We start from the raw sequence: 19,726 nt of genomic DNA, 5'->3' as shown, positions 1-19,726 counted from the left end.
GGAGAAAAGAAAGCAGTTTAGCACACCATTCATCTTCTGCTCTTTTAAAAAGGGGAACGTCCATGTAGTTCATGATATCGGCACTAACCGAACAAAAGAATGTCTGGGCGGCCACTTAAACAAATTCCTTCCGAAAAGAGCAGGATACAGATGGTCAACGCCCCGAACAAAAGGAAGATTAGTGTTTATCGGCAGGGTGACCCATTGAACGCTTTTCGTACTTAGCAATACAAAAAGCTTTTATGAATCCTTTTTTTTCGACCAACATACCGTATCTTAAAAAAAATGTCTCGTTTACCGACAACACAGGTGCTTATGACATCCGTCAGTGATTCATATTGCATATAGGAGCTTCCCCTGGGTGATGATGCATATAAGGATGAACGAATAATTATTTACGGAAATTATCGAAAAAAATATGTCCAAATGTCAGGGAGAACGAGAGAGAATGAGAGACAGAGATAAAATGGGGAACAGACAAGTGTACTTTTGCTAAAATTCCATGAATATCTACTTAAACGAATTACAACATGACTTTATTTTTTGGTTGGATTACTTTTAAAAATCCCAAACGTCTGTTTGTTGCAACTCGGTCCCCAGACCCTTGCCAATGCTTTTTATCATTGTTCTTGTTTGACCCCCCCCCCCCCGATGGAAATGTTCTGACCTACACTATAATATTGCTTGTTTGTCTCCTCTCTCCGATTTTCTGTTTTTAATTGCGAGTAACGCGGTAAAAAGGATAAGAATAAAGACCGTCCAGGCCCCTTTTCCCCCCGTTTCGACCAAAAAATCGCATTTGGGGCGCTTACCATGGTTAGCGTCTAAACCAAAATGTTTGGAAAAAGATGTTAAACAGGGACAGCAATGTTTTTTTTATGGTGCAGGGGTTGAGCTGTGGGACGGGGATGAAGCGGCTAAAAATACAATTTGTTAATTCATGTCATTTTACAGAATGAATTTATAATAGGTTAGGTTTTAGAAGCTCTTCATCTTATTTCCTTTTCTCTCCCAGATGAAAAATTTTGCATTGAAAAGTTGTCGGAAACATAATCACTTCAAATGATAAAGCCAATAATGAAGTAAAAGTTTCCTCGCGCGAAATGGAGGAAATAAAATGATACAGGATGAGAAATTACGTTAAGGCACCCATTATAAAGAAAACACATTTGTCTGGCGTGTCACCCGATAGAATCCTCTCAATCCTACAAAATTTGTATTTATGTGTAACCTACACCCCCCCCAAAAAAAATGTTGATACCTACCCAAATTTTATTGATTTTCCTACTTTTTTGCCAATTTCTTTCTCCTTTTTTTTACCGGCGAATAGCGTGGTAGAAAATATTCATAGAGAAAAAAAAAATGTTTCCGTTACTGAATGTGGGAGCAAGTGGACCGGCCGAAAAAATCAGAAATTTATATATACTTCGGATTTTTTGTACATGTTTGGTGAAAGGGGTGAGGACTGAAACTTCCTACCAACTCCGCCGCCTCTGTACTATTAGATTGAACGATTAAAACGATAGAGACAAAAATGAATTCTAACTATTGTGAATGTTTTAATGATTTATTTTCGGTTGTGAAATCAAGGAGACAATATAACAAAACGAAGGAGACAATCAAACAAAACGAAAGAACAAATAAAAAAACACTTATGATTGCGGATGCTATAATTTATTCAAGAAAATATACTTTCTGTTACTTTCAGTAATTGATTGGCTCTTTTTGAGGGAATAGTAAGATAAAGAAAGAAACGTAGAAAGTGACAAGAAGAGATTCGGGAGGTATGATTTCAGACTTACAATTTTAGTCACTATTATTCGTTTAACTCTTTGAATTAATTTCAGGATATTACAAATCGAATACCGATGCGCAAACTTCAGGAACAAAATTATGTTATTATTATAATATCTGCGTGGGAAATCGAATTAAATGAGACATATAATTTATAAAAAAATAAAAAAACAAACAAAAACTTTTAGTGAAAGATTGAGGCCTCTGTCTTGCCATAACCCTAAGCCCCAAGTTCACAAAAAATAGTTTAGTCGTGCATTTTTATACGATGATGATGATGATCATCATCATATTGTCTTTTGCGAAATATATCTACCCACGTTATCAATATAGAAAATGGAAGATGATATAGATTTTTTTGTGAAAAGACAGTTACAATAGTAATTGTAAAAGGTTTTTCGGGACATTTTTTTTTTTCGACATGATGACCACGATGCAATAGGACGAGAGGCCCACAAATGCAACCATCTCCGATCAATACAATTTGCAAAAACGAGGCATTCTTTCATGAAGATAGGGGGGGGGGAGACGTTAGATGTAATGTAAAATGACAGGTACTGAGAACAAAAAATCAGAAATAAAGGATTGAGGGGGATGGGGGAGGGTATATACCTCGTAATCCAAATCGGGAAGAAAGAAGACGATATAGATGTAATTTAAATGAGAAGAACTCAGAGAAAAAAGGTGTAGAAGGGAGGGGATATAGAAAGACGATAGATATAAGGGAATGAAAGCGGTAGATAATACATTCAGTTACAGGTTAGAAACCAGAGAAAGGGAAAACGAGGAAATCCCTAATTGGTATCGTTTTATAAATACAGTATACATGCACATTTTATATTGAAAAATGCGCAATAATTTATACAAATTTACCATCCGCCAGTCAAATAGAATGATTTCAGTAGCTTTCAAGTGTTATTGAAAATTTGTAAACAAATTTTATATAAAACGGGCCCCTGGAAAACTTTTGAACCACCCACCCCCCTCCCCGCTTTCTCTCGTTCTCTCTTTCGGTATTGCTCTTATTTTTGTCTTCTATTTCAAAGGAAACAAACAGAAAATAAAGGAATTAAGAACACCGTTTATCCTCTGCTCTTTTAAAAATGAACAAAAGAAAGTCATGGCGGACGCTCAAACAAATTCTTTATAAAAAGAGCAGGGGACAAATAGCCAACGCCCTGAATAAAAGGAAGATTAGTGTATTTCGTCAGGGTGACCTATTAAATGCTTCTCGTATTTAGCGATACAAAGAGCTTTTAGGAATACTGCTTTTCATATTACGACAGTAACAATAAAAAAAGTAAAAAGTTAAGTTTACTTATTTAAAACATTCAGGCGCTTAAGACATGGCAAGAACATTTTCTTCTTGAGCATGATAGTGCTTTCTTCACAAAAATTACAATTTTCCCCTGGGTGATGATACACATAGGGATGGAAGAAGATGCAAGTGAGATTAAAAAAAGGGATAGAAAATGCAAATCAAGATACAAGTATAGGAGAATGATAAAACGACAGAACGGATAGAAGGGAAAAAAGAGGAAATAGACCCAAAAGGTATAATGTAAACCATAATGAATATTTACTTATAAAAAATTATAGAATACTAGTCCCCCACCTCAATTTGTAAATCACGTCATTTTATAGAATGAATTTGTCATGTTAGGTTTAGAAGCTCTTCATCTCATTCTCTCTTTCTCTCCCATGTGAACATTTTTGCACTGAAGATTCGACAAAAGCATAATCAGTTCAAACGCTAAAACTAACAATGAACTAAAAGTTTCCACGCCGGAAATTGAGGAAATAGAATGAGAATTTTCGTTGAAGCATCCACCTAAAAAACACGTTTGTTTGACGTGTCCCGACAAACCCCTCTCAATCTTATACATACCCCCCCCCCCCTAAAAATATTATTAATTTTCCTACTTTTTCGCCATTCTCTTTCATCTTTTTTTTGTCTTTTGTTTTTCTGGCGAATAGCGTAGCAGAAAAGGATCCATATAAAGAAAGAAAAGACAGGTTGACATATTTTTTTACGGCAAACATACTATTGGGGCACTTACCCTGGTGAGCATCAACACCCAAATATCTGAAAAAGATGTATAAATAACAGGGGCCGCTGAGCGTTTTTGATAATGGAGGGGTGAGCTGAATGTGGGAGGGAGTGATCCGGCCCCTACAAATCACAAATGTATGGACTTACGGACTTTATGGACTGAATGGAGGGGGGGGGGTGGAATGACGCCTCATACCGACTCCAACGCATCTGTATTTGATTGAACGAGTAAAAAGATAGAGACAAAACGGGATACAAATTTTTAATGGCTTATTTATTACTTTTGTTTTAGGTTGTGAAAAAAATCCAGAACGATTAAAAAATGAAAGAACAAAACACTTAGATGCTACAATTTCAATAGATAAAAATGATTTACTTTCTCTCATAGTGACGAACAGTAATCGGTAGCATGGTTATTTTGGAGGGATAAGGGAGATAGAAAAATGAATCGTAGAACGAGACGAGGAGAGTGTTGGGAGGTATGATTTCAGATTTGTGTCACATTTACCCCCTTCGCTCTTTGAAATTGCAACAGGAAAACACACTGGTATTCAATCTTCAGGAACAAAATTAGTTTTTTATTACAAACTGTAATTTATGAAAAGAAGAAACCAAAGGCGATTTTTAGTGAAACATTGAGGCCATCGTCTTGAAGCCCAGAAGCCAAAAATCACAAAATAGTTTCGGACTTTCGTTGTGCAGCATCATCATCGTACTTGCAAGAGAATATATTCACCCTTTTTTATTCATTCTGGAAAATAAAGGTATTTGGTATGCTGTGATTTTACCAAAAACGGATTATCGTCGAAATTATACACTTTGCAAATGATCTGAATACAAGGGGGTAAAGAGACAATTCATGAGTAGCGTGACAATAGGCAATGAAAAAAGCACTAGAGCAGACAACAAAGCGGTATCGATCGAATCCGACTTGTCCGCGCGTGCTGATTGCCCTTACGCATTTTTGTACACAGTGCCTATTGACTTGGGAAAAAGCGAAGATTTGACAAAATAACACGACTTTTTCGCCGTAAATTTTTTAACCATTCTGTTGATTTGAGAAGCGAGACCTTTAATTCTAGAAAGAAAAATGTCTGATCTTTCATCTTTACATTTACTAAAAATCCTGAAAATACTTCAGTTTGGCACAATTAGCAATAGATTAGGAAAACACCGCCACAGATCCAAATACCAGCAATTTACAAAAACGGCTCCGCCGCAGGGAGAGGTATCCGGTTTCGCGGGCCCGCACGCAAAGGGTAAGCGTAATGACAATAAAATAATTCAATTTTTCAATCCTCTAAAATTACTTTTTTGAAATCAGGCCAACCTCTAAAACAATATAAATAGTTCTAAGTACCTTTCGAAGAGCGTTTTCGAAAATATTCCTTATTTTTTTATATTTTGTTATTCTTTCTCTTTTTCCTTACCTGATTTGGCAGAACATAAGTATACACCACATACATTTATTTTTTGAAGTATTTTTGACTATCATTTAGATGAATGTCTATATGCTTGATTTTTGTCTATCAAATACATCAATGGAAAAAGTTTTTTCATGAAATCAGATATTTTCATTACAACGCATGGTCATCTTGATTAACCCACAGTTTGAGAAAAAAATCATTGATATTTAGGGTAATGACAATAAAATAATTCAAATTTTCCAATCCTCTAAAATTACTTTTTTGAAATCACACCGACCTCTTTGAACAATACAAATAGTTCCTATTACGTTTCGAAAAGCGTTTTCTAAAATATTCCTTAATATTTTCATATTTTGGTTATCCTTTCTCTTTTTCCTATTTAACAGGCCGTAAGTATACACCTTCATGTATTTATATTTTAATGATCTTTGTTAACTATTCCTTAGAAAAATGTCAAAATATATTTTTGTGCATTCAATATATCAGTGGAAAAGGTTTCCTCATGAAGTTAGATATGTTCAATACAACGTATGGTCACCTTGATTTACCCGCAGTCTAAGTTCGAAAAAAAATCAATGAAATTTTAGAGTAATGAATGTAAAATAATTTTATTTTTCGATCCTCTAAAACTACTTATGTCAAATCAGACCAACCTCTAAAACCAAACGAATTGTTCCAAGTACGTTTCGAAGAGCGTTTTCTAAAATATTCCTTATTTTTTATATTTTGTTATTCTTTCTCTTTTTCCTCATCTTATTTGGCAGAACTTAAGTATACACTACAAACATTTATATTTCAAAGTATTTTTAACTATCATTTAGATGAATGTCTATAAGCTTGAATTTTGTCTATCCAATATATCAATCGAAAAGGTTTTTCATGAAATCAGATATTTTCATTACAACGCATGGTTATCTTGATAAACCCACAGTACGAGAAAAAAATCCATTTATATTTAGAATAATGACAATCAAATAATTCAATTTTTCAATCCTCTAAAATTACTTTTTTTGAAATCAGGCCAACCTCTAAAACAATATAAATAGTTAATATAAATATAAATAAGTACGTTTCGAAGAGCGTTTTCGAAAATATTCCTTATTTTTTATATTTTGTTATTCTTTCTCTTTTTCCTTACCTTATTTGGCAGAACGTAAGTATACATCACATACATTTATTTTTTGAAGTATTTTTGACTATCATTTAGATGAATGTCTATATGCTTGATTTTTGTCTATCCAATATATCAATGGAAAAAGTTTTTTTCATGAAATCAGATATTTTCATTACAACGCATGGTCATCTTGATTAACCCACAGTATCAGCACGAAATAAATCCATTGATATTTAGGGTAACGGCAATAAAATAATTCAATATTTCAATCCTCTAAAATTACTTTTTTGAAATCAGGCCAACCTCTAAAACAATATAAATAGTTCTAAGTACGTTTCGAAGAGCGTTTTCGAAAATATTCCTTATTTTTTACATTTTGTTATTCTTTCTCTTTTTCCTTACCTTATTTGGCAGAACGTAAGTATACATCACATACATTTATTTTTTGAAGTATTTTTGACTATCATTTAGATGAATGTCTATATGCTTGATTTTTGTCTATCCAATATATCAATGGAAAAAGTTTTTTTCATGAAATCAGATATTTTCATTACAACGCATGGCCTTTTTGATTAACCCACAGTTCGAGAAAAATTCCATTGATATTTAGGGTAATGACAATAAAATAATTCAATTTTTCAATCCTCTAAAATTACTTTTTTCAAATCACACCGACCTCTTTGAACAATACAAATAGTTCCAATCACGTTTCGAAGAGTGTATTCGAAAATATTCCTTAATGCTTTTATCTCTTGTTATTCTTTCTCTTTTTCCTTACGTTATTTGACAGACGGTAAGTATACACCTTCATGTATTTATATTTTAATGGTCTTTGTTCACTATTCCTTAGAGAAATGTAAAAATATATTTTTGTCTATTCAATATATCAATGGAAAAGTTATTTCATGAAATCAGATATTTTCAATACAACGTATGGTCACCTTGATTTACCCACAGTATAAGTACGAAATAAATCCATTGATATTTAGGGTAGTGACAATAAAATTATTCCAATTTTCAATCCTCTAAAATTATTTTTTGAAATCAGGCCAACCTCTTAAACAATTCAAATATTTCCAAGTCCGTTTCGAAGAGCGTTTTTGAAAAGTTTTCTTAATGCTTCTATATTTTGTTATTCTTCCTCTTTTTTCCTTATCTTATTTGGCAGAAAGTAAGTATACACCACATACATTTATATTTCAAAGCATTTTTGACTATCATTTAGATGAATGTCTATAAGATTGATTCTTGTCCATCCAATATATCAATAGAAAATTATTTTTCTTCAAAAAATCAGATATTTTCAATACAACGTAGGGTCACCTTGATTTACCCACAGTATAAGTACGAAATAAATCCATTGATATTTAGGGTAATGACAATGAAATTATTCCATTTTTCAATCCTCTAAAATTACTTTTTTGAAATCACACCGACCTCTTTGAACAATACAAATAGTTCCAATTACGTTTCGAAGAGCGTTTTCTAAAATATTCCTTAATATTTTTATATTTTTGTTATCCGCTCTCTTTTTACTTATTTAACAGGCCGTAAGTATACACCTTCATGTATTTATATTTTAATGATCTTGGTTCACTATTCCTTAGAGAAATGTCAAAATACATTTTTGTGTATTCAATATATCAGTGGAAAAGGTTTCCTCATGAAGTAAGATATGTTCAATACAACGTATGGTCACCTTGATTTACCCGCAGTCTAAGTTCGAAAAAAAAATCCATTAAATTTTAGAGTAATGAATATAAAATAATTCTTTTTTTCGATCCTCTAAAACTACTTATGTCAAATCAGACCAACCTCTTTGAACAATACAAATAGTTCCAATCACGTTTCGAAGAGTGTATTCGAAAATATTCCTTAATGCTTTTATCTCTTGTTATTCTTTCTCTTTTTCCTTACGTTATTTGACAGACGGTAAGTATACACCTTCATGTATTTATATTTTAATGGTCTTTGTTCACTATTCCTTAGAGAAATGTCAAAATATATTTTTGTGTATTCAATATATCAGTGGAAAAGGTTTCCTCATGAAGTAAGATATGTTCGATACAACGTATGGTCACCTTGATTTACACGCAGTCTAAGTTCGAAAAAAAAAATCCATTAAATTTTAGAGTAATGAATATAAAATAATTCAATTTTTCAATCCTCTAAAATTACTTTTTTGAAATCACACCGACCTCTTTGAACAATACAAATAGTTCCAATCACGTTTCGAAGAGTGTATTCGAAAATATTCCTTAATGCTTTTATCTCTTGTTATTCTTTCTCTTTTTCCTTACGTTATTTGACAGACGGTAAGTATACACCTTCATGTATTTATATTTTAATGGTCTTTGTTCACTATTCCTTAGAGAAATGTAAAAATATATTTTTGTCTATTCAATATATCAATGGAAAAGTTATTTCATGAAATCAGATATTTTCAATACAACGTATGGTCACCTTGATTTACCCACAGTATAAGTACGAAATAAATCCATTGATATTTAGGGTAGTGACAATAAAATTATTCCAATTTTCAATCCTCTAAAATTATTTTTTGAAATCAGGCCAACCTCTTAAACAATTCAAATATTTCCAAGTCCGTTTCGAAGAGCGTTTTTGAAAAGTTTTCTTAATGCTTCTATATTTTGTTATTCTTCCTCTTTTTTCCTTATCTTATTTGGCAGAAAGTAAGTATACACCACATACATTTATATTTCAAAGCATTTTTGACTATCATTTAGATGAATGTCTATAAGATTGATTCTTGTCCATCCAATATATCAATAGAAAATTATTTTTCTTCAAAAAATCAGATATTTTCAATACAACGTAGGGTCACCTTGATTTACCCACAGTATAAGTACGAAATAAATCCATTGATATTTAGGGTAATGACAATGAAATTATTCCATTTTTCAATCCTCTAAAATTACTTTTTTGAAATCACACCGACCTCTTTGAACAATACAAATAGTTCCAATTACGTTTCGAAGAGCGTTTTCTAAAATATTCCTCAATATTTTTATATTTTTGTTATCCGCTCTCTTTTTACTTATTTAACAGGCCGTAAGTATACACCTTCATGTATTTATATTTTAATGATCTTGGTTCACTATTCCTTAGAGAAATGTCAAAATATATTTTTGTGTATTCAATATATCAGTGGAAAAGGTTTCCTCATAAAGTAAGATATGTTCAATACAACGTATGGTCACCTTGATTTACCCGCAGTCTAAGTTCGAAAAAAAAAATCCATTAAATTTTAGAGTAATGAATATAAAATAATTCTTTTTTTCGATCCTCTAAAACTACTTATGTCAAATCAGACCAACCTCTTTGAACAATACAAATAGTTCCAATCACGTTTCGAAGAGTGTATTCGAAAATATTCCTTAATGCTTTTATCTCTTGTTATTCTTTCTCTTTTTCCTTACGTTATTTGACAGACGGTAAGTATACACCTTCATGTATTTATATTTTAATGGTCTTTGTTCACTATTCCTTAGAGAAATGTCAAAATATATTTTTGTGTGTTCAATATATCAGTGGAAAAGGTTTCCTCATGAAGTAAGATATGTTCAATACAACGTATGGTCACCTTGATTTACCCGCAGTCTAAGTTCGAAAAAAAAAATCCATTAAATTTTAGAGTAATGAATATAAAATAATTCAATTTTTCGATCCTCTAAAACTACTTATGTCAAATCAGACCAACCTCTTTGAACAATACAAATAGTTCCAATCACGTTTCGAAGAGTGTATTCGAAAATATTCCTTAATGCTTTTATCTCTTGTTATTCTTTCTCTTTTTCCTTACGTTATTTGACAGACGGTAAGTATACACCTTCATGTATTTATATTTTAATGGTCTTTGTTCACTATTCCTTAGAGAAATGTCAAAATATATTTTTGTGTATTCAATATATCAGTGGAAAAGGTTTCCTCATGAAGTAAGATATGTTCGATACAACGTATGGTCACCTTGATTTACACGCAGTCTAAGTTCGAAAAAAAAAATCCATTAAATTTTAGAGTAATGAATATAAAATAATTCAATTTTTCAATCCTCTAAAATTACTTTTTTGAAATCACACCGACCTCTTTGAACAATACAAATAGTTCCAATCACGTTTCGAAGAGTGTATTCGAAAATATTCCTTAATGCTTTTATCTCTTGTTATTCTTTCTCTTTTTCCTTACGTTATTTGACAGACGGTAAGTATACACCTTCATGTATTTATATTTTAATGGTCTTTGTTCACTATTCCTTAGAGAAATGTAAAAATATATTTTTGTCTATTCAATATATCAATGGAAAAGTTATTTCATGAAATCAGATATTTTCAATACAACGTATGGTCACCTTGATTTACCCACAGTATAAGTACGAAATAAATCCATTGATATTTAGGGTAGTGACAATAAAATTATTCCAATTTTCAATCCTCTAAAATTATTTTTTGAAATCAGGCCAACCTCTTAAACAATTCAAATATTTCCAAGTCCGTTTCGAAGAGCGTTTTTGAAAAGTTTTCTTAATGCTTCTATATTTTGTTATTCTTCCTCTTTTTTCCTTATCTTATTTGGCAGAAAGTAAGTATACACCACATACATTTATATTTCAAAGCATTTTTGACTATCATTTAGATGAATGTCTATAAGATTGATTCTTGTCCATCCAATATATCAATAGAAAATTATTTTTCTTCAAAAAATCAGATATTTTCAATACAACGTAGGGTCACCTTGATTTACCCACAGTATAAGTACGAAATAAATCCATTGATATTTAGGGTAATGACAATGAAATTATTCCATTTTTCAATCCTCTAAAATTACTTTTTTGAAATCACACCGACCTCTTTGAACAATACAAATAGTTCCAATTACGTTTCGAAGAGCGTTTTCTAAAATATTCCTCAATATTTTTATATTTTTGTTATCCGCTCTCTTTTTACTTATTTAACAGGCCGTAAGTATACACCTTCATGTATTTATATTTTAATGATCTTGGTTCACTATTCCTTAGAGAAATGTCAAAATATATTTTTGTGTATTCAATATATCAGTGGAAAAGGTTTCCTCATAAAGTAAGATATGTTCAATACAACGTATGGTCACCTTGATTTACCCGCAGTCTAAGTTCGAAAAAAAAAATCCATTAAATTTTAGAGTAATGAATATAAAATAATTCTTTTTTTCGATCCTCTAAAACTACTTATGTCAAATCAGACCAACCTCTTTGAACAATACAAATAGTTCCAATCACGTTTCGAAGAGTGTATTCGAAAATATTCCTTAATGCTTTTATCTCTTGTTATTCTTTCTCTTTTTCCTTACGTTATTTGACAGACGGTAAGTATACACCTTCATGTATTTATATTTTAATGGTCTTTGTTCACTATTCCTTAGAGAAATGTCAAAATATATTTTTGTGTGTTCAATATATCAGTGGAAAAGGTTTCCTCATGAAGTAAGATATGTTCAATACAACGTATGGTCACCTTGATTTACCCGCAGTCTAAGTTCGAAAAAAAAAATCCATTAAATTTTAGAGTAATGAATATAAAATAATTCAATTTTTCAATCCTCTAAAATTACTTTTTTGAAATCACACCGACCTCTTTGAACAATACAAATAGTTCCAATCACGTTTCGAAGAGTGTATTCGAAAATATTCCTTAATGCTTTTATCTCTTGTTATTCTTTCTCTTTTTCCTTACGTTATTTGACAGACGGTAAGTATACACCTTCATGTATTTATATTTTAATGGTCTTTGTTCACTATTCCTTAGAGAAATGTAAAAATATATTTTTGTCTATTCAATATATCAATGGAAAAGTTATTTCATGAAATCAGATATTTTCAATACAACGTATGGTCACCTTGATTTACCCACAGTATAAGTACGAAATAAATCCATTGATATTTAGGGTAGTGACAATAAAATTATTCCAATTTTCAATCCTCTAAAATTATTTTTTGAAATCAGGCCAACCTCTTAAACAATTCAAATATTTCCAAGTCCGTTTCGAAGAGCGTTTTTGAAAAGTTTTCTTAATGCTTCTATATTTTGTTATTCTTCCTCTTTTTTCCTTATCTTATTTGGCAGAAAGTAAGTATACACCACATACATTTATATTTCAAAGCATTTTTGACTATCATTTAGATGAATGTCTATAAGATTGATTCTTGTCCATCCAATATATCAATAGAAAATTATTTTTCTTCAAAAAATCAGATATTTTCAATACAACGTAGGGTCACCTTGATTTACCCACAGTATAAGTACGAAATAAATCCATTGATATTTAGGGTAATGACAATGAAATTATTCCATTTTTCAATCCTCTAAAATTACTTTTTTGAAATCACACCGACCTCTTTGAACAATACAAATAGTTCCAATTACGTTTCGAAGAGCGTTTTCTAAAATATTCCTTAATATTTTTATATTTTTGTTATCCGCTCTCTTTTTACTTATTTAACAGGCCGTAAGTATACACCTTCATGTATTTATATTTTAATGATCTTGGTTCACTATTCCTTAGAGAAATGTCAAAATATATTTTTGTGTATTCAATATATCAGTGGAAAAGGTTTCCTCATAAAGTAAGATATGTTCAATACAACGTATGGTCACCTTGATTTACCCGCAGTCTAAGTTCGAAAAAAAAAATCCATTAAATTTTAGAGTAATGAATATAAAATAATTCTTTTTTTCGATCCTCTAAAACTACTTATGTCAAATCAGACCAACCTCTTTGAACAATACAAATAGTTCCAATCACGTTTCGAAGAGTGTATTCGAAAATATTCCTTAATGCTTTTATCTCTTGTTATTCTTTCTCTTTTTCCTTACGTTATTTGACAGACGGTAAGTATACACCTTCATGTATTTATATTTTAATGGTCTTTGTTCACTATTCCTTAGAGAAATGTCAAAATATATTTTTGTGTATTCAATATATCAGTGGAAAAGGTTTCCTCATGAAGTAAGATATGTTCAATACAACGTATGGTCACCTTGATTTACCCGCAGTCTAAGTTCGAAAAAAAAAATCCATTAAATTTTAGAGTAATGAATATAAAATAATTCAATTTTTCAATCCTCTAAAATTACTTTTTTGAAATCACACCGACCTCTTTGAACAATACAAATAGTTCCAATCACGTTTCGAAGAGTGTATTCGAAAATATTCCTTAATGCTTTTATCTCTTGTTATTCTTTCTCTTTTTCCTTACGTTATTTGACAGACGGTAAGTATACACCTTCATGTATTTATATTTTAATGGTCTTTGTTCACTATTCCTTAGAGAAATGTAAAAATATATTTTTGTCTATTCAATATATCAATGGAAAAGTTATTTCATGAAATCAGATATTTTCAATACAACGTATGGTCACCTTGATTTACCCACAGTATAAGTACGAAATAAATCCATTGATATTTAGGGTAGTGACAATAAAATTATTCCAATTTTCAATCCTCTAAAATTATTTTTTGAAATCAGGCCAACCTCTTAAACAATTCAAATATTTCCAAGTCCGTTTCGAAGAGCGTTTTTGAAAAGTTTTCTTAATGCTTCTATATTTTGTTATTCTTCCTCTTTTTTCCTTATCTTATTTGGCAGAAAGTAAGTATACACCACATACATTTATATTTCAAAGCATTTTTGACTATCATTTAGATGAATGTCTATAAGATTGATTCTTGTCCATCCAATATATCAATAGAAAATTATTTTTCTTCAAAAAATCCGATATTTTCAATACAACGTAGGGTCACCTTGATTTACCCACAGTATAAGTACGAAATAAATCCATTGATATTTAGGGTAATGACAATGAAATTATTCCATTTTTCAATCCTCTAAAATTACTTTTTTGAAATCACACCGACCTCTTTGAACAATACAAATAGTTCCAATTACGTTTCGAAGAGCGTTTTCTAAAATATTCCTTAATATTTTTATATTTTTGTTATCCGCTCTCTTTTTACTTATTTAACAGGCCGTAAGTATACACCTTCATGTATTTATATTTTAATGATCTTGGTTCACTATTCCTTAGAGAAATGTCAAAATATATTTTTGTGTATTCAATATATCAGTGGAAAAGGTTTCCTCATGAAGTAAGATATGTTCAATACAACGTATGGTCACCTTGATTTACCCGCAGTCTAAGTTCGAAAAAAAAATCCATTAAATTTTAGAGTAATGAATATAAAATAATTCTTTTTTTCGATCCTCTAAAACTACTTATGTCAAATCAGACCAACCTCTTAAACCAAACAAATTGTTCAAAGTACGTTTCGAAGAGCGTTTTCGAAAATATTCCTTAATGCTTCTATTATTTGTTATTCTTTCTCTGTTTCCTCATCTTATTTGGCAGAACTTAAGTATACACCACAAACATTTATATTTCAAAGTATTTTTAACTATCATTTAGATGAATGTCTATAAGCTTGAATTTTGTCTATCCAATATATCAATGGAAAAGGTTTTTCATGAAATCAGATATTTTCATTACAACGCATGGTCAACTTGACTAACCCGCAGTACGAGAAAAAAAAATCCATTGATATTTAGGGTAATGACAATAAACTAATTCAATTTTTCAATCCTCTAAAATTACTTTTTTGAAATCACACCGACCTATTTGAACAATACAAATAGTTCCAAGTACGTTTCGAAGAGCGTTTTCTAAAATATTCCTTAATATATTTATATTTTTGTTATCCTTTCTCTTTTTCCTTATTTAACAGCCTGTAAGTATACACCCTCATGTATTTATATTTTAATGGTCTTTGTTCACTATTCCTTATAGAAATGTCAAAATATATTTTTGTCTATTCAATTTATCAGTGGAAAAGGTTTCCTCATGAAGTTAGATATGTTCAATACAACGTATGGTCACCTTGATTTACCCACAGTATAAGTTAAAAAAAAAGTCCATTGAATTTTAGAGTAATGAATATAAAATAATTCTATTTTTCGATCCTCTAGAATTGTTTTGTTTTAAATCAGGCCCACCTCTAAAACAATATAAATAGTTCCAAGTACGTTTCGAAGAGTGTATTCGAAAATATTCCTTATTGCTTTTATCTTTTGTTATTCTTTCTCTTTTTCCTTACGTTATTTGACAGGGCGTAAGTATACACCTTCATGTATTTATATTTTAATGGTCTTTGTTCACTATTCCTTAAAGAAATGTAGAAATGTATTTTTGTCTATTCAATATATCAGTGGAAAAGGTTTCCTCATGAAGTTAGATATGTTCAATATAACGTATGGTCACCTTGATTTACCCACAATATAAGTACGAAATAAATCCATTGATATTTAGGGTAATGACAATGAAATGATTCCATTTTTCAATCCTCTAAAATTATTTTTTTTTTAAATAAGGCCAAACTCTTAAACAATTCAAATATTTGCAATTCCGTTTCGAAGAGCGTTTTCGAAAAGTTTTCTTAATGCTTCTATATTTTGTTATTCTTCCTCTTTTTTCCTTATCTTATTTGGCAGAAAGTAAGTATACACCACATACATTTATATTTCAAAGCATTTTTGACTATCATTTAGATGAATGTCTATAAGATTGATTCTTGTCCATCCAATATATCAATAGAAAAAAATTTTTTCTTTCAAAAAATCTGATATTTTCAATACAACGTTGGGTCACCTTGATAAACCCACAGTATAATTACGAAAAAAAATCCACTGATATTTAGGGTAATGATAATGAAATAATTCCATTTTTCAATCCTCTAAAATTATTTTTTTGAAATCAGGCCAACCTCTTAAACAATACAAGTAGTTCAAAGTACGTTTCGAAGAGCGTTTTCTAAAATATTCCTTAATGCTTGTACATTTTCTTAATCTTTCTCTTTATCCTTACGTTATCTGACAGTCAGTAAGTATACACCACATACGTTTATATTTTAAAGTATTTTGACTATCATTTAGATGAATGTTTACAAGCTTGATTTTTGTCTATTCAATATATCAGTGGAAAAGTTATTTCATGAAATCAGATATGTTCAATACAACGTATGGTAACCTTGATTAACCCACAGTATAAGTACGAAATAAATCCATTGATATTTAGGGTAATGACAATAAAATAATTCTATTTTTCAATCCTCTAAAATTACTTTTTTGAAATCACACCGACCTCTTTGAACAAAACAAATAGTTCCAATCACGTTTCGAAGAGTGTATTCGAAAATATTCCTTAATGCTTTTATCTCTTGTTATTCTTTCTCTTTTTCCTTACGTTATTTGACAGACGGTAAGTATACACCTTCATGTAATTATATTTTAATGGTCTTTGTTCACTATTCCTTAGAGAAATGTAAAAATATATTTTTGTCTATTCAATATATCAATGGAAAAGTTATTTCATGAAATCAGATATTTTCAATACAACGTATGGTCACCTTGATTTACCCACAGTATAAGTACGAAATAAATCTATTGATATTTAGGGTAGTGACAATGAAATTATTCCATTTTTCAATCCTCTAAAATTATTTTTTTGAAATCAGGCCAACCTCTTAAACAATTCAAATATTTCCAAGTCCGTTTCGAAGAGCGTTTTCGAAAAGTTTTCTTAATGCTTCTATATTTTGTTATTCTTCCTCTTTTTTCCTTATCTTATTTGGCAGAAAGTAAGTATACACCACATACATTTATATTTCAAAGCATTTTTGACTATCATTTAGATGAATGTCTATAAGATTGATTCTTGTCCATCCAATATATCAATAGAAATTTTTTTTCTTTCAAAAAATCAGATATTTTCAATACAACGTAGGGTCACCTTGATTTACCCACAGTATAAGTACGAAAAAAAATCCACTGATATTTAGGGTAATGATAATGAAATAATTCCATTTTTCAATCCTCTAAAATTATTTTTTTGAAATCAGGCCAACCTATTTTAACAATACAAATAGTTCCAAGTACGTTTCGAAGAGCGTTTTCTAAAATATTCCTTAATATATTTATATTTTTGTTATCCTTTCTCTTTTTCCTTATTTAACAGCCTGTAAGTATACACCTTCATGTATTTATATTTTATTATTATTATTATTATTTATTTGACCAATATAAAAAAGAACATATACATTACATTAGAATAACATTTACAGTACATTAACATGCAAAGAAATGCGGGAACGGCATTTGGGTCAGGGGGCACAAAAGCGAAATACATCACTGTTGCCCGAAGGCATGAGCCCCCACACATGCCGCTCCCAAGACATAAATAAAATATATACTCTTACACAAAATATTGCACGTTAAAAAAGGGAATACTGAAAAGGGTGACAAAATAATTAATTAGAAAGTCTTGAGAAGCAATAGAAAAAAATACCACTGCAAAATTGGATATAACATAGTAAAAAATTAACACCTCGGTGCTGAACAGTAAAGCAAGGGGCATTTTAAATAAACTTGCAATAGAAATTAGGAATTCAAATATATAAGATTAAACAGATCTGGGGTAACTGGAGTTCGGAAAAAAATAGGGGGGGGGGTAGAAATCCAAAGTAGGATGGAATGGAAAAAAACACATGATAACACAATAAAACTCATCAGGATAGGAAATGGGGATAAGATACAGCTTTGGATTAACGAATCGAGGAGATAAAGAGGAAGGATAAGAGTATCCCTGTACAAGTCTTAAATAATTAAGGTAATTTACAAGATAAAATACAAGATAAAATCTAGAGAAAAAGCATGCATTAAGTGCATATTGTATAATTGCATAATTTTGATTGGAGAGAAAGAGATAATTTATACAAAGTAAGAAGGAGAGAAAAGAGAGAGAGAGAGAAAGAGAGGCAGAGATAATGAAAAGGAAATGTCTCCAAGGCAGAACCAGAATCATTGTATTAAGCAGAAAAAGTAGAAAAGCATAATAGTCCTAATCAGGAAATAGAATTGCTTGCTTTACAGACCTGATGAAAGTAGAAGGAGAAAGAACAGCAACATCCTTGATGTCGTTGGGTAGTGTATCCCACAGTCGAGGTAGTCTTCTGGAGGGGGTGCAGAAAAGGGATTGTGTCCTAGAAGAAAGATGTCGAAAGGAAAGAACTTCCATATGACGTGGGTTAATGAGTATGTTTTCAAGAAGAGATTCACAGTCACATAAACCTGATAGGCACTTGTATGCAAATGAGCATAACAAGTAGTCCCTACGAGATGTGAGTGATGACCAGTTAAGTGCCTGAAGTCTTTCATCGTACGGCATTTCGCCTCGCCTCTGCTTGAGAGCCAAGCGGGTTGCCGTACGCTGAATCTTTTCAATTTTTCTAGATTGAGTTAAGGTCGTCGGGTGCCAGGCAGGAATGCCATATTCGAGGATTGGTAAGATGAGAGCTTTATACAATGCAAAAATGGCATTGGTAGAAGCACCACGTGCGACAACACGGATAAAACCAAGCAGACGGTTCGACCTAGAGACAATTGATTCAATATGTGGGTTCCATGATAGGTCTGAACTAATTGTAATACCCAAGTACAAGAATGAAGATACGGATGCTATGCATGCGTTTCCTAAATAGTAATGAGGAGTTTGGATTCTTTTCTTCCTGGTCACATGCATAACTTTAGTCTTCTGTGCATTAAAGGACATACCATTGCTGGCAGTCCACTGTATCAAACTATCTAAGTCATTTTGGACTATGATTTCGTCAGCATCAGAAGAAATAACACGGAATAAAAGAAGGTCATCTGCAAAGAGAACAGCTTCAGAAGAAAGGGAAATGGAGATGTCATTAATGAAGAGATTGAATAGCTTGGGCCCCAGAACACTCCCTTGCGGAATTCCGGAAGGGACATGAATCCAAGGAGAGGTTGAACCCTGAAAGAGAACAGACTGATAGCGGTTAGAAAGGAAAGAACAAATCCATCTCCAAAGGTTACCCTGAATGTTGAATTGAGAGGATAGCTTGGCAAGAAGAGCATTGTGAGGCATTTTGTCGAAAGCTTTCGACATGTCTAGAAAAACTGCGTCGATTCGTGGTGGGGATCTCTTATCCAAGACAGTCGCCCATCTATGGAGCACATTCACCAGCTGAGTAACACAACTCTTCCCTCTGGTAAAACCATGCTGGTATCTATTGAGGAGACCAAACGATTCGACATGATTATCAATAGCCTTCACGATCATCTTCTCAAGCACTCTGCACAACACAGATGTTAGGGCAACTGGTCGGTAATTAGTAATGTCGGATGTTTCACCTTTCTTAAAAACAGGAGTAACATGGGCTCGTTTCCAAGAAGAAGGTACAGTTCCACTGTGGAGAGAAGCATTAAAC

Source organism: Lytechinus pictus, chromosome 6 (genome assembly GCF_037042905.1).
Source record: "Lytechinus pictus isolate F3 Inbred chromosome 6, Lp3.0, whole genome shotgun sequence".
Taxonomy (NCBI): domain Eukaryota; kingdom Metazoa; phylum Echinodermata; class Echinoidea; order Temnopleuroida; family Toxopneustidae; genus Lytechinus; species Lytechinus pictus.
Note: the sequence above shows the minus strand (reverse complement) of the source record.